Source organism: Adiantum capillus-veneris, chromosome 5 (genome assembly GCF_014529385.1).
Source record: "Adiantum capillus-veneris isolate H3 chromosome 5, ASM1452938v2, whole genome shotgun sequence".
In the NCBI taxonomy this organism is placed as follows: domain Eukaryota; kingdom Viridiplantae; phylum Streptophyta; class Polypodiopsida; order Polypodiales; family Pteridaceae; genus Adiantum; species Adiantum capillus-veneris.
The window spans coordinates 103,113,370-103,140,151 of NC_140935.1; the positions used below are offsets into that span (position 1 = coordinate 103,113,370).

At 41.4% G+C, this 26,782-nt stretch overlaps 1 pseudogene; it reads right to left on the minus strand.

The window, feature by feature from the left end:
* Positions 1-486: 486 nt before the first annotated feature.
* LOC147457848 (uncharacterized) lies at positions 487-23,942 on the minus strand (annotated as a pseudogene).
* Positions 23,943-26,782: the final 2,840 nt, after the last annotated feature.

The following is a 26,782-nucleotide window of genomic DNA, read 5'->3' on the forward strand; positions in this document are numbered from 1 at the left end:
CCTTGCTAAAAAAGCCCTAGCCATTAGCGATGTCGCTAATGGGTAGCCTCTCTATGACGTGGCAGTGGCGGTTTCTCAACTGCACCAAATTGGTGCTTGTTGGCGCAAATGAAGGCGCCTAGGCCTGCTGAGACGAAATCGTCTCCTCGTCGAGCTCATTCGAGCCCGCGCTAGTGAGCACGGGCCCACTTTCCCTTGCGCAGCTTGCTGCCCGCTGTCCTCGACATCGCCCACCTCTCTTTTTCCTTTGCTTCAAACCACTTAACCTTAATTTACCCATTGGGCGGGCAGTTCTTATTGTGAGCAGCCATGCCCCTTTGAGGTCGGCCATAGCTTAAGGCCCTTGGGCACCATTTAAAGGGCAACATTTGGCACACATATCCGCCGCAATGCCAAGCATATCATTTTCTCCTCTCGGCAGCCACAACCATTGTAAGGGCACCACCTTTGGCATGCATTCCGGCCAAAGAAAAGCCGCTCATGACTTCATTTTCCAACATTTCCGACTAGCAATATCACCTTGATTTCTGTTGCCCGTTCTAGTGCTTTGAATGTCACCATAGCTTTCAAGACGCAAGTATTAGTGTCCGTCAAGGCAAAGTCTTTCGTATCGGCCACATTTGGCGTACATATCAGCATAACACTGCACTGCATTAAGCCTGTATACGGGCCATTAGTTGCCACAAATTCTGGTGTGACGGCTCCATTTCCCAGAATCTATGTAAAGCTCAAAAATTACCAGATGAACTTGACTAATCAAGGCAACCAGGGTGGTTCGGAACCGGCCCCCAACGATACTTAAACTGGCCATATCTTGCCAACCGAAACCCCGATTGACAAACTAAAAAGACCGACATGCTCCTGGAAGTGAGCACTTCGGACCCATGCATTCTTATCATTTTTGACTTTTTATCAGCAGGTGCTCAATCCGGTACGGCTCTGCTACTCACTCAACTTAAAACTGTCATAACTTCTTATCCGTAGCTTCGATTGACGAGTCATAAAGACAGGCATGTAGAGCCCTTCAAGTACTTCAGATTTGATTAATAAAATCCCAGCTATGACCACTTCAAAAAAACTCACTGTTTAGCATTACCAATGCAAGACATTTTGTGGCCCTTAGAGCCGTATCTGGCACACTCTTAGCTTAAAATTGTCTTGTTAGCAAGCCTTTATAACTGTTGAATAATCATGTAGTATTCAAATACACCTGATTGGCATCCCTTTGCTCATTTTCTTGTCATGTAAGCGGAGTGGCACGACATCCCACCCCTCTGAACCTACACAGCCTCCAGTCTGTGCCAACCGGTCTTCAAGCCGCATCTTCTATACACACCTTAAGCTACTTTTCATCAAGCTCACGTAGTTGGTAAGGACATGTAAAACAAAAGAAGGTGTAATTCATAGCACCAGTAGTCTAGCTATATTATCTAGTAGCTGTCCCATCACAAATCTTTGAACAGTAGTGGTCATATCTCCAAAGCATTCAATTATGAAAAAGTTGTTTAGTGAACCCCACCAGACTCAACTGCTCCAGTTAATTATGCACACGTCTTGACCATCAGCTCGCTTTAGGGAACCCTGTCAAGCTCAAGTATGCCTTACTCTCTTTGCACACAAAATGGTCGTCAAGTCCTTTAGAAATAGAGAGGCAACACAAAACTTGATCTTGTTGCCAATACACAAATTATCTTAGGGTCACGGGAGCCCTCTCACCAAGCATCCTCTTACAATTGACTTTTTAGGCAAACAATTCAATAAGCCCCCAAACCACCAAGCATGAAATGGCGCAACATACTTCAAGGACAATATACCTTCAACCACCTGCTGAGCAAACTTATCAAGTCAATTTGGAGAGAAGAGTCGTAGTTGTTGCATACAATTGCACCCAAAACTATAATTCTTATTTATGCACAAGAGTAGGCTACAAGTGTGATGAAGAGTATGGAATCATTCCACTCCTCTAGATGGCATAACTAACTTCAACCTTCTCCATGCACCTATGTGTAGTGATGGAATAGAGCACTCACAATGCACACACTCTACACAACTAAGCTTGAAGAGTGGTGTGTTATATGTGGAGAAAGGTGTGGTGTAGTGTGATCTGCATGTGATGATTTACAAGGGAGAGAAGGGATCTATTTATAGGTTTTAGAAGCCCCGATTAGGATTAGACCTAATCAAGTTTATTTGAAGAAATCAAAGATTATGTATATTTTTATTTTTTTAATGAGGGTGGGTCTCTCTTATCCTTTGAGTCACATGGATGTTGGCTCAAGGGAAGAGAATTCTTGAGGATGAAAGGAGAGAGAATTGAGTGAATAATTTGGGAGTTCCTACTGTAATAGATAGTAGAGGATGCATTTTTACAATAAAGTTAGTTGTTAGTGGTTAGTAATAATCACTACAAAACATTTACAAAATCATTCACCAAATGGTGAGATATATGATGAGAAAAGTTAGAGAAGGGCACTACAACATAACATGAAGATATCGACGCATCATATATCGACGGCCATGCCTTTCCACGCATATATCGACGGAATTAAAGCACGTCGATATAGGCATTGATATCCATGTCGCAAAGAACGTCGCTATACGCGTGGGAAGGCTTTATTTGCCACATTTATATCGACGCACTCACCCACGGGTATATCGACGCTCATTGCGACGCCAAAAAATTTGGGGGGAAAAAGAGAAACCCGCGCGCGCAGGGGCCATTTTCGCATGCTCAAATCGTGGCCGAAACCTGCTGTGCGGGTATTATGTCACTCTCCCCCCCCCCCCCCCCCTAACCCCTCTCTCTCTCTCTACATCGTGTGTGTGTGTAGGAGAGAGAGAGAGAGAGAGAGAGAGAGAGAGAGAGAGAGAGAGCGGTGTGTGTGTGTGTGTGTGTGTAGGAGAGGGAGAGAGAGAGAGAGAGAGAGAGAGAGAGAGAGAGAGAGAGAGAGAGCGGTGTGTGTGTGTGTGTAGGAAAGAGAGAGAGAGAGAGAGAGAGAGAAAGAGAGAGATCGGTGTGTATGTGTGTGTAGGAAAGAAAGAGAGAGCGAGAGAGAGAGAGAGAGAGAGAGAGAGAGAGAGAATTAATGTATGCGGGTAGGAAATTAAAATTAAAGACATAAATATTAAAGAGAGAAATGAAATGAAATGTTATATTAACGTCTTCGAAAGGCCAAAGTGACCTATGAGACAAGAAAGTTACAATGTGGTGGATGTGATACAAAGTCAGAGTAAAAAGATGACAAAATGACAAAATAAAATATTATGGAATCCTAAACTGTTGGGTGTGGACTAAACGGCTAAAACAACTAGCTAGGATAGGTAGATCATAGGAGATCCAGCATCTGTCGTTGGCGGATCTCATCAATCGAGCCAAAGTAACCTAGATCGTCTGATGCAGCCTATGACTTCATTTGACCAGCTCAAAATACATTCGAAGCTCAACTCTCACCTTTACACATGAAAATCCTCTAGGGAGTAACAACAGCGCCGTCGTTGCTCTTAGAGATAAGCTTCCTCCTCAAAAAAGGTTGGGCGGGGGCATATAACAAGCCGTAGGTCAAACGAATAGAAGAAATGCCCAAAATAAAAGCCGTTTTTGAAGTCCGATTGGGTTTTTCTACGGAAAAACTCAAACGAACTTCATAAACGGCTTCTGCGTCGTAGGTCAAATCCGTTTGCGTTTTTCTATGGAAAAACGCAAACGGACTTCGGAAATGGCTTTTATCCCTACCGAAACCATCCGTAGTCCATTAGGTAGTCTTAAGGCAATGTCAAGAGCGTGTATGGCAAGCCGTAGGTCAAACGGACAGAAGAAACGTCAAATACACAAGCCGTAGGTCAAATCCGGTTGCGTTTTTTCTACGAAAAAATGCAAACGGTCTTCGAAAACTGATTCTATGCCTACCGAAACCATCCGTACTCCATTAGGTAGTCTTAAGGCAATGTCAAGAGCGCATATGGCAAGCCGTAGGTCAAACGGATAAAAGAAACGCCAAATACACAAGCCGTAAGTCACATCCGATTGCGTTTTTCTACGAAAAAACGCGGATGGACTTCGAAAATTGATTCTACGCCTACCGAAACCATCTGTAGTCCATTAAGTAGTCTTAAGGCAATGTCAAGACTGTGTATGGCAAGCCATAGGTTAAACGGACAGAAGAAACGTCAAATACACAAGCCGTAGGTCAAATCCGGTTGCGTTTTTCTACGAAAAAACGTAAATGGACTTCGGAAATGGCTTCTATGCCTACTAAAACCAAACGTAGACGATTAGGTAGTCTTTAGGCAATGTCAAGAGCACGTATGGCAAGCCGTAGGTCAAACGGATAGAAGAAACGCCAAACACACAAATCGTAGGTCAAATCCGGTTGCGTTTTTCTACGGAAAAACGCAAACGGACTTCAAAACTGGCTTCTATGCCTACCTAAACCATCCGTAGTTCATTAACTAGTCTTAAAGCAATTTCAAGAGCGCGTATGACAAGCCGTAGGTCAAACAGATAGAAGAAACGCCAAATACACAAGCCGTAGGTCAAATCCGGTTGCGTTTTTCTACGAAAAAACGCAAACGGACTTCGAAAATGGCTTCTATGCCTACCGAAACCATCCGTAGTTCATTTAGTAGTCTTAAAGCAATGTCAAGAGGACGTATGGCAAGCCGTAGGTCAAACGGATAGAAGAAACGCCAAATACACAAGCCGTAGGTCAAATCCGGTTGCGTTTTTCTACGGAAAAACGTAAACGGACTTCGGAAATGGCTTCTATGCCTACCGAAACCGTCCGTAGTTCATTTAGTAGTCTTAAAGCAATCTCAAGAGCGCATATGGCAAGCTGTAGGTCAAACGGATAGAAGAAACGCCAAATACACAAGCCGTAGGTCAAATCCGATTGCGTTTTTCTACAAAAATATACAGACGGACTTCGAAAACTGATTCTACGTCTACCGAAGCCATCCGTAGTTCATTTAGTAGTCTTAAAGCAATGTCAAGAACGCGTATGGCAAGCCGTAGGTCAAACGGATAGAAGAAACGTCAAATACACAACCCGTAGATCAAATCCGATTGCGTTTTTCTACGAAAAAACGCACACGGACTTCGGAAACGGATTCTACGTCTACCGAAACCATCCGTAGTCCATTACGTAGTCTTAAAGCAATGTCAAGAGCGCGTATGGCAAGCCGTAGATCAAACGGATAGAAGAAACGCCAAATACACAAGCCGTAGGTCAAATCAAGTTGCGTTTTTCTATGGAAAAACGCAAACGGACTTCAGAAATAGCTTCTATGCCTACCGAAACCATCCGTAGTTCATTAACTAGTCTTGAAGCAATTTCAAGAGCGCGTATGGCAAGCCGTAGGTCAAATGGATAGAAGAAACGCCAAATACACAAGCCGTAGGTCAAATCCGGTTGCGTTTTTCTACGGAAAAACGCAAACGGACTTCGAAAATGGCTTCTATGCCTACCTAAACCATCCGTAGTTCATTTAGTAGTTTTAAAGCAATGTCAAGAGCGCGTATGGCAAGCCGTAGGTCAAACGGATAGAAGAAACGTCAAATACACAAGCCGTAGGTCAAATCCGGTTGCGTTTTTCTACGGAAAAACGCAAACGGACTTCGAAAATGGCTTCTAAGCCAGCATCTGATGGAAATGCACTGAGTGACTGGATTATAGACTCAGGGGCATCACTTCATGTGTCTCCAAACAAGGAGTGGTTTACCTCTTATGTGACCACTAAAGATCATGTTCGGCTAGGCAATGGGCAGACATGTGAGATCTTAGGTGTTGGAGATGTTCAATTGAAGTTTCAGAATGGCTCTTCTTTCACGCTGAAGAATGTGAGACATGTTCCCGCAATTACAAAGAGCTTGATCAGCACAGGTTTACTTGATGATGTTGGCTACGTCACCACTTTTGGACAGAACATGTGGAAGATATCCAAGGGTTCTATGTAACCGAGCAGCCGAACGTTTCTTTGTGGCATAGCCGGTTAGGACATATGTCCAAGAAGGGAATGGAAATCTTGTCTTGTTCTGGTTATTTTCTTGGCTTTTCATTTAATGATTTTGAATTCTGTGAACATTGTCTGTATGGTAAGTAAACACAGCAGCCACATAAGCATAGAAGCAGTAGAAGAGATACACAGTTAGCACTTGTTCATAGTGATTTGTGTGGACCTATGCCTAACCTATCTCTAGGGGGAGCTTCTTACTTTATGACATTTATAGATGATTACTCGAGGAAAGTATGGGTTTACTTTCTCAAGCACAAGGATGAAGCGTTTAGTGTTTTCAAAACGTTTGTGACACTTGTGGAGAATCAGAGTGGCAAGAAGCTTAAATGCTTACGCACTGACAATGGTGGAGAGTATGTTCCAAAGGCCTTTCAGGACTTTTGTGAGTCAAAGGGTATAAAACGTGAACTTACTGCTCCTTACAATCCTCCTCAAAATGGTGTTGCTGAGAGGATGAATAGGACCATACAAGAGAAGGTCAGAAGTATGTTGTCTAATGCACAACTGCCAAATGGGTTTTGGGCTGAAGCTGTATCAACAGCTGTTCATCTTATAAATAGATCTCCTAGCAAGGTTTTGCAGAAGTATTCAGTGGCAGAGATGGTATGGTCAAGCAAAATGCCCTCATACAAGCATCTCAGAGTCTTTGGCTGTGAGGCATATACTCATGTTCCAAAGGAATTTAGGAACAAACTTGAGCCAAAGAGTAGAAAGTGCATCTTTCTAGGCTATGGTAATTCTGGTGAGATGGGGTACAGACTTTGGGATCCCGAATCCAGAAAGGTTATCCGCAGCAATGATGTTCACTTTAATGAAGCCAAATATCATTCTAAACTAGAGAGGGTTGAGGAGATTAGAAGAGTTGTCTTCCAAGAAGATGGACCTGCACGTGCAAGACAAAATGTCAGGGCTCAAGAGGAGCAAGTACAGGATAGAGTGGAACCACAGGTTGTGGCTGAGCCTGAGCCACCTGTTGTGCGTAGATCTGGACGTATCACGCGACCTCCTGATAGGTTTGTTCCATCTATGAACTATGTCATGTTGACTGATTGCAATGAGCCTTCATGTTACAAGGAAGCAGTGCAAATGAAGGACTTCGAGAATTGGCAATTGGCCATGCAGTCAGAGATGACAGCTCTGCATAAAAACCAGACATGGAAGCTAGTTAAATTACCACAGGGCAAAAAGGCTCTACCTTGTAAATGGGTTTACGGGTATAAGATCACCGCTCATGATAGTCAGCCAAAGTACAAAGCAAGGCTTGTTGCCAAGGGCTTTAAGCAAGAACAAGACATTGACTTTGATGAAGTCTTCTCTCTGGTGGTCAAGATGACTACATTGAGATGCTTTCTTGCATTGGTTGCCATATTAGATTTGGTGTTGCACCAAATGGATGTCAAGACAGCGTTCTTGCATGGTGATTTAGATGTGGAAATTTACATGCAGCAGCCAGAAGGGTTTGTTGAGATAGGCAAGGAAGATTTGGTATGCCAGTTGTTAAAGAGTCTTTATGGCTTTAAAAAATCACCGAGGGCATGGTACCATAAGTTCCACAAGTTTATGCTTTCTCAAGGCTACAAACATAGTGAGTTCGATCACTGTCTATATACAAAGAAGGCTAAGGATGACAGTTGGCTGATCCTTATTTTGTATGTGGATGACATGTTGATTGCTGGCAAGCACTTGGAAGAAATTTCAGCTTTGAAGTCAAAGATGGCAAATCGTTTGACATGAAAGACATGGGTGAGGCAAGTCATATACTTGGTATGCGCATTGAGAGAGATAGATCAAAGAAGTTGATTTGGTTATCTCAAATAGAGTATATTGACAAGGTTTTGCAACGTTTCAATATGGAGAAGGGAAAGGCATTGAGTGCTCCATTGCCACCATATGTGAAACTTAGCAAACAAGATTTTCCTGTGTCTGAGGAAGAACAGGCTGAAATGGATAAGATTCCATATGCGTCCGCAATGGGTAGTTTGATGTATGCAATGATTGCTACTCGCCCAGACATTGCATTTGCAGTGGGAGTAGTAAGTCGATACATGTCAAACCCAAGCAAGAAACATTGGGAGGCAGTGAAAGGAGATACCTGAAAGCTACAAACAGTATGCGCATATGCTATGGGAGTCAGGAGCTAAGTGTAAAGGGTTTTACAGACTCAGATTATGCAGGTGACTTAGACAACCGAAGGTCTACGTCGGGGTTTGTCTTTACATTGGCTGGTGGAGCAGTATCATGGCATTCTAGATTACAAGATTGTGTTACTCAGTCTACTACAGAGGCTGAATATGTTGCAGCATCAGAGACATGCAAAGAATCAATTTGGCTTAATAGACTCGTAACAGATTTGGGAATCAAAGAAGAGATGCCTGTGTTGTATTGTGATAGTCAAAGTGCTATACAATTGGCTCGCAATCCAGTTTATCACTCAAAGACAAAGCATGTGGATGTGAAGTATCATTTCATCAGGGAAATGCTCGAGGATAAGCAACTTCAGCTTGTCAAAGTTCACACTATAGAAAATCCTGCTGATCTACTTACAAAAGGACTTCCCTCAGAGAGCTTTGCGCATTTTCGCAAGCAGTTAGGTGTAGGGTAGTACATCACTTCTCTACATCTCTTGTATATTAGCTTGTATAGTAGTTTCTCTCACACTTAAAGTACCACATTGGACTTTAATTGGGAGGTTGTTGGGGTATAAAGCCCAATGTGGTCGCCCAGGTAAGTGGGCGGGCCGCCAGGTATGTACACATATTCTTTTGTAAAAAACCTAATAAGAACTCACTATGCTCTACACATTACAGTAGAGCGAGTTCACCATATCGTCGTGCTCTTCTTCTCGCACTCTCTCTCGCGTCGCACTTCCGCTCATACTCCTTCAGAACAAAACGTGCATGCCAAAGTCTTGCATCTGAAATAGCCCTTGAATCTGCAACAGCATTTGTAAAATTTTGTCCACACTTGTCATACAAAGTGAGCTTATACAGTCACATCACAAAAGGCCAGAGGGAACAATTTCATCACCAAAATTGAGGTCATGAACTGTACATCTGTCATCCACAAATTTGACTACAAGTCCAAGTCTAGCAAGTGTGGATACAGACAAGAGATTCTTCTTGATCCCAGGTACATAAAGTGCATCAACAAGTGTGAAAGAACTGCCATTAGCAGCAGTAAGCACAATCTTTCCAACTCCCTGAATTGGATAAGAGGCATTGTTGGCACAAGTGACTGAATTCCCATGAGGGACAGACTCGAGAGAGGTAAACAAGTCACGATGTGAGGTAATGTGCTTTGTAGCACCACTATCGAAATACCACACATGTGAATCTGCAGCAACTGACAAGCATGCATCATGGACAACAGGATTGTAAGTGCACTCTGCGCTAAACGCCCATTCTGCATCAATATCAGCAACACGGTCTCCTTTCACAGAAGACTCAACAATGGCTGCATTTGTAGTGGAACCAGCATTTCCAATGGAACCACCCTCTTTCTTCTTAGCCTCTTTGGCCTTCAACTTAGGACACGACTTGATCAAGTGATCATTGGCTTTACAATAATGGCAACGCATCTTCTTTTTGCCCTTATCACCAGAATTGCCAAACGAAGTACTGCCAGTAGAAGCATTAGGAACAGAATTTTTGACACTCGCAGCAGAACCGTAAGAAGTGGCTGCATTATTGTTACCACCCTTTCTTTGAGAAGCAATAAAAGCCTGTTCAACTGCACGCTGCCTAGTCCTGTTTTTTCTAGAAAGTGACTCTTGCAACAGCAATGTGCATAATGCATCAAACTTGACAACTTCAGGATTTCCTTGGGTCATCAGTCTCCAAGTACTAGCAAAAGTCTGGTAGGAATCTGGTAAGGCATCAAGAACAGTCTGCACAAGGGAACTGTCTGAAATGACTTCACCTGCAGAAACAAGGTGCTCATTGATATCCTTGACACTAGCAAGGAAAGTGTCCATATCATCTTCCTCATGCATAATCTTCGACTCCAGCTCTTTACGCAACAAAGCAATTTTAGCCTCATTGCTGCTTGCATAAAGACCTGCTAGAATATCCCAAGCCTGTTTTGCAGATTTTGTTGAACGGATGTGAGGAACAATGGTGCGCTTCACAGACAACGCAATCAATTCATGAGCCTGCGCATCCTTAACATCCCAACGAGCTTGTTCTGTCGTAGGCAAAACAACTCTAACAGTTGCAATCCTTGCAGCAAGACCTGCAACATCCTCAACATCGCCTACATCCTCACAACCAGGACGTACATCAATGCCCTGCACAATGTTCCAGACACCGTTTGACACAAGAACATGTTGCATCATATAAGCCCACATAGTTATAGAACCCAAGTTCAATATATCATTGTAGCTACGGACTATTTGACCAAGTGGTCAGAGGCTAAAGCAACCCAAAAGAATGATGCCAGAACCACAACTGCATTCTTGTATGAGAATGTGTTCACAAGATATGGAGGACTGGCAATAGAAATTGTCAGTGATAGGGGAACTCATTTTCTCAATGAGGTAATTGAGTATCTGGTTAATGAATTTATGGTCATCCATAATAAATCGGCTCCCTATCCCCCACAAGAAAATGGACAAGCTGAGCATACGAATAAAATTCTTAGCTCGGTATTGACTAAAGTGGTTAGTCAAGACGGACTGATTGGGAGATGAATCTCCATGTTGCTCTATGGGCTTATAGAGTTTCATTCAAAACAGCTTTAAATGCTACACCCTTTAACCTTGTTTATGGTCTTGATGCCATATTGCCGATAGAATTTCTAGCTAAGGATCTTGAGTGGACTGGACATGAATTGTTAGAGAGGCTTGAAGATTTAGAAAATCTTGATGAGCAAAGGCTAACAATTGTAGCTCACATCTATGCACAAAAGAAAAAACAAAAACAGTTTTTTGATTCCCATTTAGTTACAAAAATCTTCAAAAAAGGCGACTTAGTTATAGTCAATTTCCTTAAGCAACACATTCCCAAGTTTAAGAAAAAGGGAAACGGACCGTTTATCATGATTTTTTGGACTCAGATTGGGCTGGTTGTTTTGACACGCGAGTGTCCACAAGTGGTTTTTGTTTCATGCTTGGCAGTTCATGTATATATCATGGTTGAGCAAGAAGCAACCTACTGTGGCCACTTCGAGTTGTGAGGCTGAGTACAGGGCAGTCTTCACAGCTACGGTTGAGTGTGTATGGCTCAGACGCCTTATGGCTGATTTGGGTGTTGGACAGGACACTGCCAACACTATCTACACTGACAGTCAGAGCGCATTGGCAGTTGCGAGGAACCCAGTTTTTCATGCTCGCACAAAGCAGATTGAGGTGCATTACCACTATGTCAGGGAGAGGCTCTCAGCAGGAGAGATCAGCTTGGCTTATGTGCCAACACATGACAACCTTGCAGATCTTTTCACAAAGGCATTGTCTCGTGAGAAGCTTGAAGCTTTCCACAAAGCTTTGGGCTTACTCCCCTTTGTGGACTGATCATGTCCTCAGGGCATGGCACTTCCCTTTACTCATGTGCCAGCTCTCGTTCACCGCATCACTCCAGGGGGGATCTGTTACCATATACATGTGGTAGTGATGTGTGTGAACACACTAGGACCGCCAGGGCATTTTTTCCCTCTTTAGGAGGTTTTTCCCCCCGTGCATTGCATATACGCCCATCACTCTAGGGCTATCTATCTTTCCATTGCACACTAAGTAAAACACTCTCTATTGTGTGCCTTGAGCTTCCTTCGTCTTCTCCAAGCTGTGTGTGTTCTGTGCAGCCCTAATTCCAACAGCATCATATAAGCCCACATAGGGTAGTTGTCCCCATCCAACATGTCCTCAACAGCAAACATCTTGAACACATTTGTCTTGTTGTCAGCCATGGTAAATGGTGCACCTGATGTGAAAGCTGCCAGAAAATAGGAGAAACGGAGCGAGAACAACACATGCTATATAGCACAAACCGTAGAAGACTATGAGGCACTTGTTATGCAGAAAACGGCACTGACAAAAATTCTGCACAAAATGACGAAATAGCCTGTGCAGTACTGTCTGTAGTGGAAATGGAGGCTGAAATGAGCCCGAATAAAAAATTTGAGCAGATTGAGCTCTCTGAGTTCGCCCAGAATTTTTGTCAACCTGCGAATGCTTGCCAAAGCTCACTGAAATCGGAGAAAGTGAGCAGGCGTGTGCTGGAGCAGCTGGCGACTAAGCTCGGGAGGATGCAACCTACTCTAATACGAATTGTTGGAATTAGGGTTGCTGAGAAACGCACACAGCTTGGAGAAGAAGAAGGAAGCTCAAGGCACATAATAGAGAGTGTGTTACTTAGTATGCAATGGAAAAGATAGATAGCCCTAGAGTGATGGGCTTATATACAATGCTCGTGGGGAAAAACCTCCTAAAGAGGGAAAAAATGCCCCGGCGGTCCTAGTGTGTTCACACACATCACTACCACATGTATATGGTAACAAAATATGCCTTGGTTTGTTAGTATATGGCCAGATCTAAGGTTCATATAGACTTGTGAAGCCTTGGATAGAGTACTTACCATCGGATTGATTTGTTATCAGTTTCCTCCACTTAACTTGATTGCAACTCCTCTCAAATTTTCAATTCCTTGTCTGCAACCTGATTCTTGTATCAGTTTTAATCAAGTTAGCTATTCTTTCACAAAGACTATACAATTTTTGCTAACTATTGTGACTGGTCTATGTGTATCACTTTAATTTGAGCTAAGTGAGTCAGCACTTGAGACTTTCAAATTCTACTTTTGCAAAAAGCCAAAGGACTAATCTGCAACATGGAAACTGAGTAAACATGTTCTAATTTGGATCCGATTGAACCCAAAATTGATCGATGGCCTTGTATTATGTTGTTTTAACACTGTACAAGCTCAAAAGTCCAAAATTATGTCTCTGTGTATCAGAAGTAAATAATCGTGATTATTTACCTTTCCCAAATTTTTACACTTTTTGGCTTGTTTTGCCAAGTACTCAACTTGTTAAGGTCTCTGGACAAGTTTCACTGAGTTTGAACAAAATTTGTCCAAGTTATCAATTGTTTCGTGTTTGCAGACTCAGTTTTCGAGAATCCGGCTTCTCACTTTTGTGATCCAAATTTCACCAAAATTGATTTGTATGGTCTACTTGATATGCTTGACCTTGTGGTATACTCAAATGTGCAAAAATGTCCAATTTTATAGCAGATATAAACAATCGTGATTATTTACTTTTGATATTTGTATGCAAGTTTTTGCCACAATGTTAACACAGAATGGTTCCGCATCTCAACTTAAGCTCCCTAGCCAAGTTTCATCAAGTTTGGATAATCCCTGTTCAAATGGTCAACAGTTTTGTGTCTGTAGAGTGACTTTGCAAATTTGGCCATAATTTTCAATTCAATGATCCAAATCTTACCAAATTTGATTTGTGGGCTTAATATAACATGCTAAAACTAGTGGTATGTTGGGTTGGTAAAAAAAGCTAAAAACTGGGATAAAAGTAAATAATTACGATTATTTACTTCTGGTAAATTTTTGCATCTTTTTGGTCATCTAAGCATGCACACTTTCTTAACACTTCAATATAAGCCTATGAGCCAAGTTTCACTAAGTTTGAACAAGCCTTTTCCAATTTACACTCAAGTTCTCGTCAGTCAGTACAGATTTCAATTTTTACCAAGGTTTTGATCAATTTGGTGATCCAAATTCTCAAGGCCTTTACAAACGATGTTTGTACATATGCATAGAGTCTCTCGTATCAACCTTGGCCACTTTTGAGCTGAAAGTAAATAATCACGATTATTTACTTTTGGCCTAAAATGAGCACTTTGTTCAACTTTTTCAGTGGACAATCTTTTTATGATCTATTTTAAGCCTCTGAGTCAAGTCAAAACTTAATTTGGCTTAGACTGTCAAGATAAAATAAATAATCTAAGTTTTTGAAAACTCTTGAAATTTTACCTCAAATGCATCCTTAAGCTTATCCACTAGTTCATACAACTTTTAAAGCATAATCTCAAGTCGGATTCAGTGGTTGACAGCCTTTTGGTGATATTTCTAACCGTAGACGTGAAATTTTGCAACTTCACACAAACAATTCACAATTGATTCTTTAGAGAAGAGCAATGTTCTGAGATCCCACTTCGGATTTTACTTACCATACTCCTAGGTTCTACTACATTGGGGTTGTGGAAAGTGTCCACAAACACTCGTTTTCTTGTTTTTTATGGTTTTTGAGCCTTGATCTTAAGACTTGTTTCGTCCATCAATCATTCTCAAAATCCTAATCTAATCCTACAATTCTACAATTCTAAAAGGTACTTAGCAAGTACAACCCACTTCTAAGCTACCTCTACACAGCAAAAGATAACAAACTTAAGCTATGCGGTTTTTAAAAAGAAAGTTTTGACTCTAGGTGATCCTAGAGGAAGTTAAAGGATAATTTAACAAGATGCTTGTGTTTTTCTCCAGTCTAGGTCTCTTTGATCCCTGGCAACGGCGTCAAATGTGGGACGGGTGTCTAACTTCACTCATATCTTGTTGCAGACATAGCGAGAACCACGAATATAATTGTCAATCCATGGGACGAAGCTGACTTGACTAGTGCATAGAGGCTACAAGAGGTTGTCAATATCTTGAAAAATAACAGACAACTCGCATCTAACTCAAGCTACACTCAAATGACAAAAATCACCAAAAGCTAGTCGCTCATCGGTAAACAAATCGCAACCGTTACAGCATCAAACAACATCCAAACGTTACGAAACTTTTAGGACATGTTTATAAGACCTAAGCACACATGCCTATGATCTCAAATCTCACTTTAGGTGAAGTGCAAAAATCGTGATTATTAATAGCAGTGAGTTTTTGACCTAGTCGTTTTTTACCCAGAATGCATCTAAATGCTTAGCAATGATGCCCCAATACGCCGTCTATCCTTAGTTTATGATTTTGAAGCTTAAATTTCTACTTATGATGAAATTAGGCCGTGGGTCGACGACGCCAAAAGCTAAGGATTACCATGAAATGCTTACGTCAATGCGTAGAGCTCTTACCTGCGGTTACAACGCAATAGACGTCACTGCAATGTGAGAATCAGAAAGGGAGTAGGAAGTGTTATAGAATTGATACTTTATTATTTATTGCAGCTCACAGGTGGAAAAGGATTGACCGAGCTAGGCTATTACAAAAAGAATATCATATTTTATGTACATTTTATTATTCAAGTGCTCTTTATGAGCTTTGGCCATTTATAACCGGCCGGCCAGTTTGTAACCAATTTGACCATTCAAGAAATCTATAAAACAAATACGTGCAAAAGGGAAATGGTCACTCTTGCACGGGGGGAGATTGCACCCAGTGTCTGTCTTATTGTTCTCTCCTCTCCACTCTTCTCTCTTGCTTTGTCGGCATAGCACTCCACTCTAGGAGTGCACCTGCACGTGCTCTTTGGCTCTCTCTCTCACCCTCTCTATCTTCTGCAGTGTATGTGTGATTGCCAGGTATGCAAGTTCGTGTATTTCATTGTAGGTAGCATTTATTTGTATCTTTTGCAGGCCCGTCCACGTCTTCGTTTGCAGCAGTGGTATCAGAGCATAGGCTACACTCCAAGACTATAAACATTAACAAGCTGCAACTAAGTATTTTGCTTTCATATGTTTGTAGATTTCGTTAATTGCCTCAATTTATAGTAATCTGTGTTGATTGTATGATATAATTAGTGATTTTTTTTAATAGAATTAAAGAGGTTCCTTCTTTGTTGTCATGATATAGTGATTGTTAGAGTAATTATGTTTATAATTAAACATAATAATACTATGGATTAAACTAAATTATACAGGGATACTCAATACAGCCAATAATGAGCATGACAATGTGCTTGACAGCCGCAGCGAGAACAACTTCAACTAATGAGAGGAATCCAACCACAGTCAGCGTGATCCGACGACGTGAGTGCTTCATAACATATGAGGCACCACATGTGGAGATAAGGCCAGCCAAGTAAAGGGTTGAGGTGAAGCCTGGTCATTAACTTTGTAGTAGGTTCTCTCCCGAAGATGCCGATGTTGTATCCAAATATGACGCCACTGCACGAAGCAATGCATGCAGAGAAGATGACATAGATGGTAACCTTCCTAGAGAAGCTAGCCTTGGCTTCCGCGGTCGACATCGCTGGCTGGCATCCAGGTTTATCCGCCTTATATGGTGGGTGGGTAAAGCTCAAGGCAGCAGCCAAATGGCGAGGGAACTGATTTGTATGCAGTAGTTGACGGACAACAGCAATCCGCCTCAAGCCAGCAACCCCTCATCCCCACGGCTCCAACCGCCATGCAGGCCTTTGTCGACTAGCTAGTTGTCTACTCTCTTTCTCTCTCTCGTCTCACTACAGACAGTCGTTTAAAGCATTCCTCTTTTCTCTATTTGGCTCACCGCCGATGCACTCTCTCTCTCTTTCTATCTCTCTACGAGAGCTCACCGCCGACGCACTCTCTCTCTTTCTATCTCTCTACGAGAACCATCCACCTATATCAATCTCTTTCTCATCAACTCGTGGTACTCAGTAGTTTGAGCGCCGCCATTTATTTTATTTATTTTTTTAAAGTTTTTTTTTCATGAGGTGCACAACACCCTCTATCTCACCTTCCTACCGCCATCAACCCACTCTCTCCCTCAATTCAGCTACCTCTTTCTCTCTCCCTCTCTCTCTCTCTCTCTCTCTCTTTCCCTCGTAACTGGTAGATGGTCGCTGCATGCCAGTAAACACACCACACACTTCTACCTGTGTGCCTCTCTCTATCTCTTTCGTAGGGCATGCAACCAAAGCACCCACACCACTTAGCATGGCGGCAACTGTGTTGCACCGTTCTTTTATCGTCTCGTTATTTTCTTAATTGAAGAGACTCCCCACCTGATCCCGTGCTCTTTTCTACACCTTCACCTTCCCTTTCCCTTATTGCATGTGCCACCCTCAGCCTTCGATCAGTACCAGCTCGACGGCTCATGCAGAAGCCACCTTACACACACACACAACTCACAACTCCTGACCCCTCACCATCACAGGTTCTGCAATCCACTTTCATTAATTTTACTATATGCTATTTTTGACACAGATTTCTAATCTTTTTTTTTTACAATTATCATTTGTAGATTTCTTATCCTTGCAACTGAGGACAGTTGCTTTTCAACGGAGAGGTATGTTATAGAATTGATACTTTATTATTTATTGCAACTCACAGGTGGAAAAGGCTTGACCGAGCTAGGATATTGCAAAAAGGATATCATATTTTATGTACATTTTATTATTCAAGTGCTCTTTATGAGCTTTGGCCATTTATAACCGGCCGGCCATTTTTGTAACCAATTTGACAATTCAAGAAATCTATAAAACAAATACGTGCAAGAGGGAAATGGTCACTCTTGCACGGGGGGAGATTGCACCCGGTGTCTGCCTTATTGTTCTCTCCTCTCCACTCTTCTCTCTTGCCGTGTCGGCGTAGCACTCCGCTCTAGGAGGTGCACCTGCACGTGCTCTTGGCTCTCTCTCTCACCCTCTCTATCTTCTGCACTGTATGTGCGATTGCCAGGTATGCAAGTTCGTGTATTTCGTTGTATGTAGCATTTATTTGTATATTTTACAGGCCCGTCCATGTCTCCCTTTGCAGCAGGAAGCGTGAGAAGGAGAGAAGTGAGCGCCGTTAGCTCACACTGTGTTTCTATTATCCAAAAACTTATAAAATACTTACAAAAATTGGCTTTTATACCTTAGCCAAGGTTTTTGTGGTGAAAACTAATCATCTAGGAGCTCTAACTAAAGACAGGTTGATACAATCTGGAACCTTGTAGCCTCGTCTCATCAATTACACTATTTATCTAGAAAGTAGGAGTTACAACATTCCCGATTCATCAAAATAAGAAGTGTTTTTACAATAAAAGCTCCGAAAAATGTTATCCGAGTTAGCTTGTTGCTAACATCCTAGCTTATGGATTTGTCTCGTAGGTTGTAAAGAGTTGCCTTGCCAAGTTTTGTCCCCTTAATTCGGAGTAGATTTATGGACGTGGGTAACTCTGTGTCTAATGCTTCCTGCATTTCATTACACAAATTGATAGCAGACCTTAATAGATCTGATTTGAGGAATACTACATAGAGTTGAGATTTTTACAAAAAATGGTGGAGTTTCTATGGACCTAGAAAAACCAAAGGACTATTCCTCTCCAGATATTCTAGAGTGGAATATCCACTCCTCCTATATATGGCTATTCATAGGGATTCCCTTTGGAGAAAGATGAACACTAACGAAAACTCCTTTGACCCTATCTAGGCACCATGAACCCTCATCATGACTCATTTGAAAGTCTTCTAAAAGTCCTCATTCAGTATTTTGATTATGATAAAAAGGATCATCCCATTTTTTGATACCTGATTTGAAACATTTATGGGATTTTTTTCTTATGTATCCTTCTGGTACATATATTTTTGTGAGTTTCAAGATGTTTAAATACCCTTCTATTGAACTCACGTGATAGGTTACATTTTTCTTAGGTTACCTCCCTGAGGTTTCCGGTAGGACATAAAATAAATTAGAGATGGCAAGATATAGTGATTCAAAATAAAGTCTCCGGCATAGAGAAAGGATTGATAATTGTTCCATTTGAAGATCTTTTGCCTAAATTTTGTGAGAACCCAATCCCATTTGGGCAAGTGTGACTTTAAAGCCCATTGGAATGCCAAGCAATCTAAAAACTTGACCATCCTCGTTCTTCTTACATCCAATACCAATCACAATATAAGGAACATTACCTTTGGGAATTTTAAAACCTATTTTAGAGTTGTTAATGGCTGAACCACTAGTTAGACAAAAAGTTTTAAGGTAGTCTAAAAAGGATTCTATCACTTTGTGACCATTGGCCATGAGGGCATTGGTATCAAGCAAATTGTTGAAGGAAAATATATTTGCTTCCTCTTGGGATTTTAATCCCCTATATTTTACCTATGAGCATTGCATCTTGAATCAACCAACCAAGTGCATCAGAAAACATAGCAAAAAGAAGAGGGGCAAGAGGACAACCCTGCGTTATAAATCTCCTCAAAGGGATGGCATCAGACATCTCCCCATTGATGGCAATCCTTGCAAAAACATTCCAAAAAAGGACTTACTCAAACCAATTTCATACAGTAACTGAAAAATAAAGCTCCACTCCATTCTGTCATATGCTTTATCAAAATCTAGCCTGAAACATGAACTCATGGTCACTATCCTGGGCATAATCAATGGCTTCCAACAACAAAGTGATGATTGCATCTAGTATGATGAAACCTTTTCTATTCAAAGAAAATTATGTGATGCATGATAGAGCTGATTCTCCTAGCTAGGGAAAGGGAAAACACTTTGTACACAAAAGTCAGACATGTGATGGGTCTCCAATTTTCCTAAGTCCTTATGTCCTCCCCTTTTATGGATGAGCTTAATAACCCCAGTGCTAATGGAAGTGGAAAGAGCCCATAGATTCAAAGTCTCATTTCAAATTCTGTTAAGGTACGAAACCAAAAAATCTTTGTACTCAATAAAAGACTCATTAGGCATACCATCGAGACGAAGAGACTTTCCAACCTTGAGAGTAGAGATGGTTTCTCTTAACTCCCCCTCTATGAGGATTTGATCCAACATTTTAGTTACATGAGGAGGAATCATCCTTCTCCTTATCTTGGCTACTGTAGCCCTAACTTTAGTGTGGATAGAACCTCTTTGAGGGGGAGTGGAGAACATATCATCATAAAAGTCTTTAGACACTTGAAGGTTGTCTTTATGAGAGGTTAGAACAACCCCGTGCTTGTTTTTCAAAAGAGGGATGAAATCTTTTATTTTCTTCTTCTTGAGCACATCATACATGTTTTTTTGAGTCTTGTCAACCTTTCTAGACTAGAACTCTTTGGTCCAATACAAGAGACCCTTGCTACCAAGAGCACTTCCTTTCTTAGCTTCTCTTTAAGCTGAGGAGAGGAGGATGAGGACTATTGAGAGGGACACCTATAGTTTATTTCCCCCAAAAGGATGTCCTCATTTTTTGTAGCTTTTTAAGTCATATCTTTGTCCACATCAGCTACAAACTAATAGTTGAATGGGTCAAAAACATTCTCCAATAGCTACAACTATTTTTATTTTTGGAATAGAAGGATTTTTTAGATTTGGGAGGCCTTGAGGAGTTCCTTTTTGCTATAGGTTGAAACCCCTCATACCAATCTTGCTCAACTTCTTCTTGAACTTTCGAGGGCTTCAATTCAAGACATTCTTTAATGAAGTGCCTAGTGGAAAGAGGCATTCAGAAGATTTTTGTAAGCAACCCTTTGAAGGTGAAACGACTTACCTGTGGAGTCTTTAATAGGTATATGCACTTTGAGCTCAGCGTTGAGTTCCACTTCAATCAAGAGTTGAAGGTCCCACTTAGGTTTAATCCCCCCTCTAGATCTTTGATTGAGAACTCTCCATACAAAGACATCTATAGAATTGAGTCAGGGGTATAATTCTATAGGTAATTCTAGAAAGTTCACCCACACTAGGGACGTCATGGGTTTTGGGTCACGAGAGTTAAACCCAACATACAAACTAAATTTTAATAGGGGTGTGTTTGTGATTAGCCATTGTCCATGGATGACTACCTGAAGAGCAATGTTAGGATCATCAAAGAAAAAGAGATAATAGTTGCTAGGAAAATATTGCACATGAGAGGGTGTGATGTTTTTGTTTTTCCAATTATTGTGTTAAGAGGACAGAGGAAACCACGTTCTATTGAAGACCTCTAAGATTAGGGTTTTGGGGGGGGTGGAAGCAGATGCCACCATACCATCTCTGAGGGCCTCTTAAAGCTCCATGACCATCCCTCACCCCTCTTGGGGACTCGGGAGGGGCTAGCTGATAGAGCTGGATGTGTAATCCAATTGAAAAAAGGCTAACAGCGTATGCACTTGCTGATGAAGGTGGGCACATAAGTCAAGACAACCTGTACTGTTCATTCACTCACCACTCACCACTCATCCTTTGAGCTAGTTTGTGTGGGGGTGAGGTTGGAAACTAGTTGCCGACCCCGCCATGGAAGTATAGTGCGGAGGGTGCAAGATGTGAGGAAGAGAAGAGAGAATTTCTTTTTAAGAGAGTTGAAAGGAAAAAGTAAGTGAGAAAGAAAAGAGAGAGAGTGCAAAAACTGTCTGGCTTTTCTAAAATTAAATGAGGCATATTTTTTCAAATTTGTCATCATGTGTCGTTTCCATTATGATCCACTCCCTTGACATAGAGCCAAGGAAACATATTGCCAATATTTTGTTTGAAATACTTCATATGTTGTGCCCATGTGAACTGGCCAAGGAAACATATGCAAGTATTTTGTTGGAAATACTTCATATTTTGTGCCCGTGTGAACTGGCTCTTTCTCCTTCGTAGGTGGCACTGTTGGGGGAATTCGCCATTCAATACCCCCTATATAACGTGCGTTCACGGGGTATTAAAAAAACCCCTCTTTTAACATGTTTGAATGAATAAAATGACCCCATATTTTAGGATTTTTTTTCAAAATTGAATATAAAACCTCCTTATTTTAATGTATCTCTGTTAAATTGTCTAAAATTTTTACATTTTAAAAACCCTCGTTTCGAACTCATGTTATACATTAACATGATTACATAGTGCACCCCGCGAGGTGGCACTAGTTGTTGGGCATCATTTGGAAACTTGTTGGCAACATGTTGCCAATTTTGTTACTGGAAACACTTCATGTGAACCAAAAAAGTTGACAACATGTTGCCAACATTTTGGAAACCAAGTACTCATGTGAATTGCACCATAGTCCCTTTTGTTGTTTCAACTGCTATTTTTGCAGTAGTATTTTGTGAGCACCTATCAAAAAACCATATGCGGTGAAAAATTTGTGAGAAACATCTTCAATAAGCAAGCATTTTTTTGATCCTACACTTTGCAAAGATACAAACATAGTACACCCTCAAAACTACAAAGGCGCCGATGCCCTCATCCCCTACGCCATCATAAATAGCAAATAAAATTACAAGCCTCACAAGGAAAACAAAGATTTCAGAGTTGATCCAATGCAATTACATCCAAAATCCACGCGAAATTGGAAGCTAAATTTTACAACCAACTAGTACATGTTGTATCAACAACTGGAGAATTGCACGGACATTGAACTTTTCAATGCAACTATGATCCCATTGTTTATCATAATTTGCAACTCTCACCACAAGCATGGGAGCTGTGAAGCCAAACATCTTCAACAAATTGCTTGCATCCTGGTGAATCTTTTTCTAGCCTGCTCCAAGCCTCCTCTACGATCCATAGCCAACTCCCCCTTTGGTTTATCTGGTCTTTAGTGTCCACAACATTGCTATCTATCTCACTCGCCCCCAAGGTGAAATGATAGCTACAATTGAAATATGGCCTTTGCAAACTTGATAAGATAAATGATGCATAACTTTGCAGAGAACTCCAACTCACTTGATTATTGGCAACAACTCCTCCATGACTTCCTTAGTCTGCTTTAAGATGCCTATCACAAAACATGCACACATGTTCAATGGAGAGCAAGACTCCTTGCTTTGAGCATGTGTTTCTAACTGAACATGAAAGAGCTATAGAATATCTCAAATAATCCACTACATGGACTATATTGGCATAATCTAAGCTACTAAAACTGTCAATGTAAGCATTAATCAGAACTAAGTACTTGTCAGATTCAACATGACCATCCCAAGTCCAAGTGCAGTTCCAGAAATCTAGCTTTCAACCATCACAAAGGTTGACACTAGACGAACATGTGCAGTTAGAAACGTTTCAAGGACACCATGCAACTAGACATGGTCCAAAAGGAAACGACTCACGAACACATCTTAAACAATCCTCCATGCAACTAGACATGGTCCAAAAGGAAACGACTCACGAACACATCTTAAACAATCCTCCTGAGTCCTAACAAGCTAGTGTCCCTACAATGAGACAAATAAGTTTCTCACAAGCTGCATATTTGTGCAATCTATGGACAGTCAGCCCCAATCACTAAGAACACTACTTTCCTATATGAGAGAGCACAAGGCAAGATCAGATGTTGTTGCTTTGGGTGACAACAAACAACAAGTCTTGTGTCTTGTCACTTGACAACAAGAGCAAGGAGATGACCTTAAAAGTGCTACTTTTCTTCCTGATTCTCTAAGGTGAACAAGAGCTTTCATGATGCTCATGCTGATGCTTGAGGGTGTAAAAAAGGTGTAAATTAAAAGAAAAGGTACACGGGAGCTTCATGCAATTGACAGTGATGCTTGAGGGCGTAAAAAAGGTGTAATTTTAAAGAAAAGGTCTACAATTAGATGTCTTGAAGCACCTTGCATGCGAGGAGATGCAACAGGTAAAAGAGTGCCATCATGTTTTGTCTTCGCTTGAAAAGACAAAGAGCGTTGTTTTGAAGAAAAGCCTTTTCATTGTGGGATGATTGAGTGCATTCATCTTATTGAATCACACATACAAAAAAAGGTAAGTTTGAATCAGGTACATAGCACCCTAGACCATATTGATAATGCTAACTCTAAGAAGTCAGCTTTATAAAAGATGCAAGAAAGAAAAAGAAAACTCAAATGGAAGCAAGGTATACCGGAAATGATGTCCGGAAGGCAAGCAAAGAGAGACTCTGATGAGCCAAGAGAGGGTGCCCAGAGTGCAGGTCCTCTTGTAGCTTATTGTTGCAAAGTCCTCTTCCTCATCTTTAGCATCTGCGCCTATTGTTTGTTGCGTAGGCCACATATGCCTCACATTATGCTTCTTGTTGGTTGAACCTACTGCCACTCCCAACTCCAAGTCCCCTTTGCTTCTTCTTTTGTGTGATTGTATTGTTTCTCTCACCCACATGCAACTTACTCATGTTGGCCTTGGTGGCGACAAGTAGAATCATAGAATGTTCTGAAAACAAGACAGAGAGCGAGGTTATCAAGCTGTGCTTCAATGAGAATGGAAGAGAGAGAGAGAGAGAGAGAGAGAGAGAGAGAGAGAGAGAGAGAGAGAGAGAGAGAGAGAGAAATGAAAATGAAATGTTATATAAACGTCTTCAAAAGGCTGAGAGAGAGAGAGAGAGAGAGAGAGAGAGAGAGAGAGAGAGAGAGAGAGAGAGAGAGAGAGAGAGATCCTTGAATGATGTGTGCGATACTCAAAGCACGGGGTCTTTAATGAAGGCTTCATGACGGGATCGATGGCTCGAAGGCGCACACACGAATCTCGAGAACAATGGACGTCAATAAAAAATGCATCGATCAACGCCCCCTGGATTTTGAACCCGCAACCTGGACTATGGCAACACAATGACCTAACCACACGGGCATGTGCGTTTTGTTATCCACAAAGCCCAAACAAAAACCTATAAAGGTTAACCATTAAGAAAGAAATGGACTCATTTTTGGGCCTTTTAGCTCTAGTGAGAGAATGCTCCTTAGCCAATAGGAAGAAGGCTAACGTTATGTAGAAAAAAACTTTTTTTCTCATTTTGAAAATTTCCATGAAAACCATTTTGGTGAAATTGTCACTATTATCAAAAAAGTAAGGCGCTTGATAATGACATCTTGCACAAGCATCGAAGCCTTTTTTATGACCCGCTGTTGCCAATGTTTGGGAAAAATGTGTCTCAACTTAATATCATGCTGTTTTCAATTTCAAAAAGCCGGTTGAGGGCAAAGGGAAAAGGAGAAATTCCGCCCCAAAATAGAGAAAAATAGTGTAAAAATCCACAAAATAAACCTATTTTTCTAAAATGTCCTCTTGGCAAATTCAAGGAAAGGAATTTTGTATGTTTGGAAAAATGAATTTTCCCGAACACTGGCTGTTGCTATCCTATAAAGTGAAGTACTTGTACTTGTGCATCTCGCACAAGCATCAATTACCTTTTTATGAAGTACTCGCAATTTAAATTCAAATAGATCGTACTTGATAGTGATTGATAGGTACTATTTAAGACTATGAAGGAGCCAGAACCAAGCGAATAGAGGCCCTTGAGGGATCTCTGGGACCTCTATTCGCTTGGTTTTGACCTCATGAGACCCTAGGATTAAGATATAACATTTTTTAAGCCCATGGATGCATCCGGAACGTCCAAAAACCTTAGGATAGCTCTTTAAAACGTTGAAATCTGACGTCTCTAGCTGAAGATATAAGCTTAGGTCCTCATGAGGTTAGTACCAAGCGAATAGAGGCCCTTGAGAGGTAGTGATTCAACCGCTGCGCCAAATTGCTCGCGAGAGATGTGATTGTTCTCAAACAACCATCGCCGAGTATCAAATTCTATATCTCGGTCCTGATACTTGACCATCTCTCTGGTTGGTCGAGTAGGAGTGATATTTTTCTAAGTTAGCAGTATTAATAACAAATCATCAACTATAATTTTTATAATCATCGACTTAGGTTATAATTTAATCAATCTTACATATTTTTCCTTCCAAGCTGCCTTGCCTCCTGAGCCATAGTGCATGGGAGTTTGTTCGGCGCGAGGGTCTCAAGGGCCTCTATTCGCTTGGTATTGACCTCATGAGGCCCTATGCTTAAAAATGCTATATCTTGAGCTAGAGATGTCAGATTTCAGCATTTTAAAGAGCTATCCTAAGGTTTTTGGACGTTCCGAATGCATCCTTGGTATTATTTTGGTATTTTGAAAATAACTCTTATGTGTTTTCTCTCATCACACATCACATCACTCATTAAGATTCACAGACATGGATTTTTGTGTACACTTAAATTGAGCTCTCGAAAAGCATTTTGTACGAGCATGCATTTAAGTGATCGAGCAAACTTTTACGTATGTACTATGAGAAATATAATTCCAAAAAAAAACATTTTTCATAATTAATTATCTTTCTCTATGCTGTGTTGGCGTTTCTTACAGGGCCCAAAATTGAATCCAAGTTTCTCCTAATGCTCAAAAACGCTCTTTTAAAATCGAACGACGAAGTCTACCTCGTATCTCGTGCGTCTCGCTCCCCGCCGTAAATCTGATGAAGGGGCTTTCATTGAAGACCCCGTGTTCTATTTGGTGCAATCCTGCAGTTTACCACGTCACTCGGATAAAGGTGGCCCTCATCACTATATCACACGGCATGGTCAAATGGGATCAATGGTGGAGGAGGAAAAGGCGGGGTGCGTCAATCATGGACCGTCGGATTTGAGGTTGCCCCGAATTTACCAATTTGCCCGAATTTACAAATGTGCCTCGAATTTACTAATCGACCCACATTTTTTTTCTTTTTTTTTTCGACACACCATAGGGCCCATAGGGGGAGGTGCTTATCCCTTCCAAATATTAGCCATGTTACATGGTCGGGCAAGGGCCGCGTACCTTCGGACAAGAGCCACACGTAGGCATCACCATGGCCACCTAATTGATGCACCACATGCTGGGAACGACGGAGAGAACTCGTAGCAACCAGCTAGGAACCTCCTCCTCGGGTGACCCACCCCAAGAGGAGGATGCACTCGAGTGTCCAAGGGCAAGAGCCCTAGCAACGTGAACACCAGGTGAGCACAAGGTGATCCACATTTACAATATGACATACTCGAATCCCCTATATTTCAACGTACGCATGAGGGCGTAGTGGTTAGTGCACATGGCTCATGGTGAGGAAGTCAGGGATTCACGACATGGGGTGCGGATCGACCCGAACTGCCCGAATTTACTTTTCTCTCCAAATTTACCAAATTCGCATCTGACGACCCATATCACCT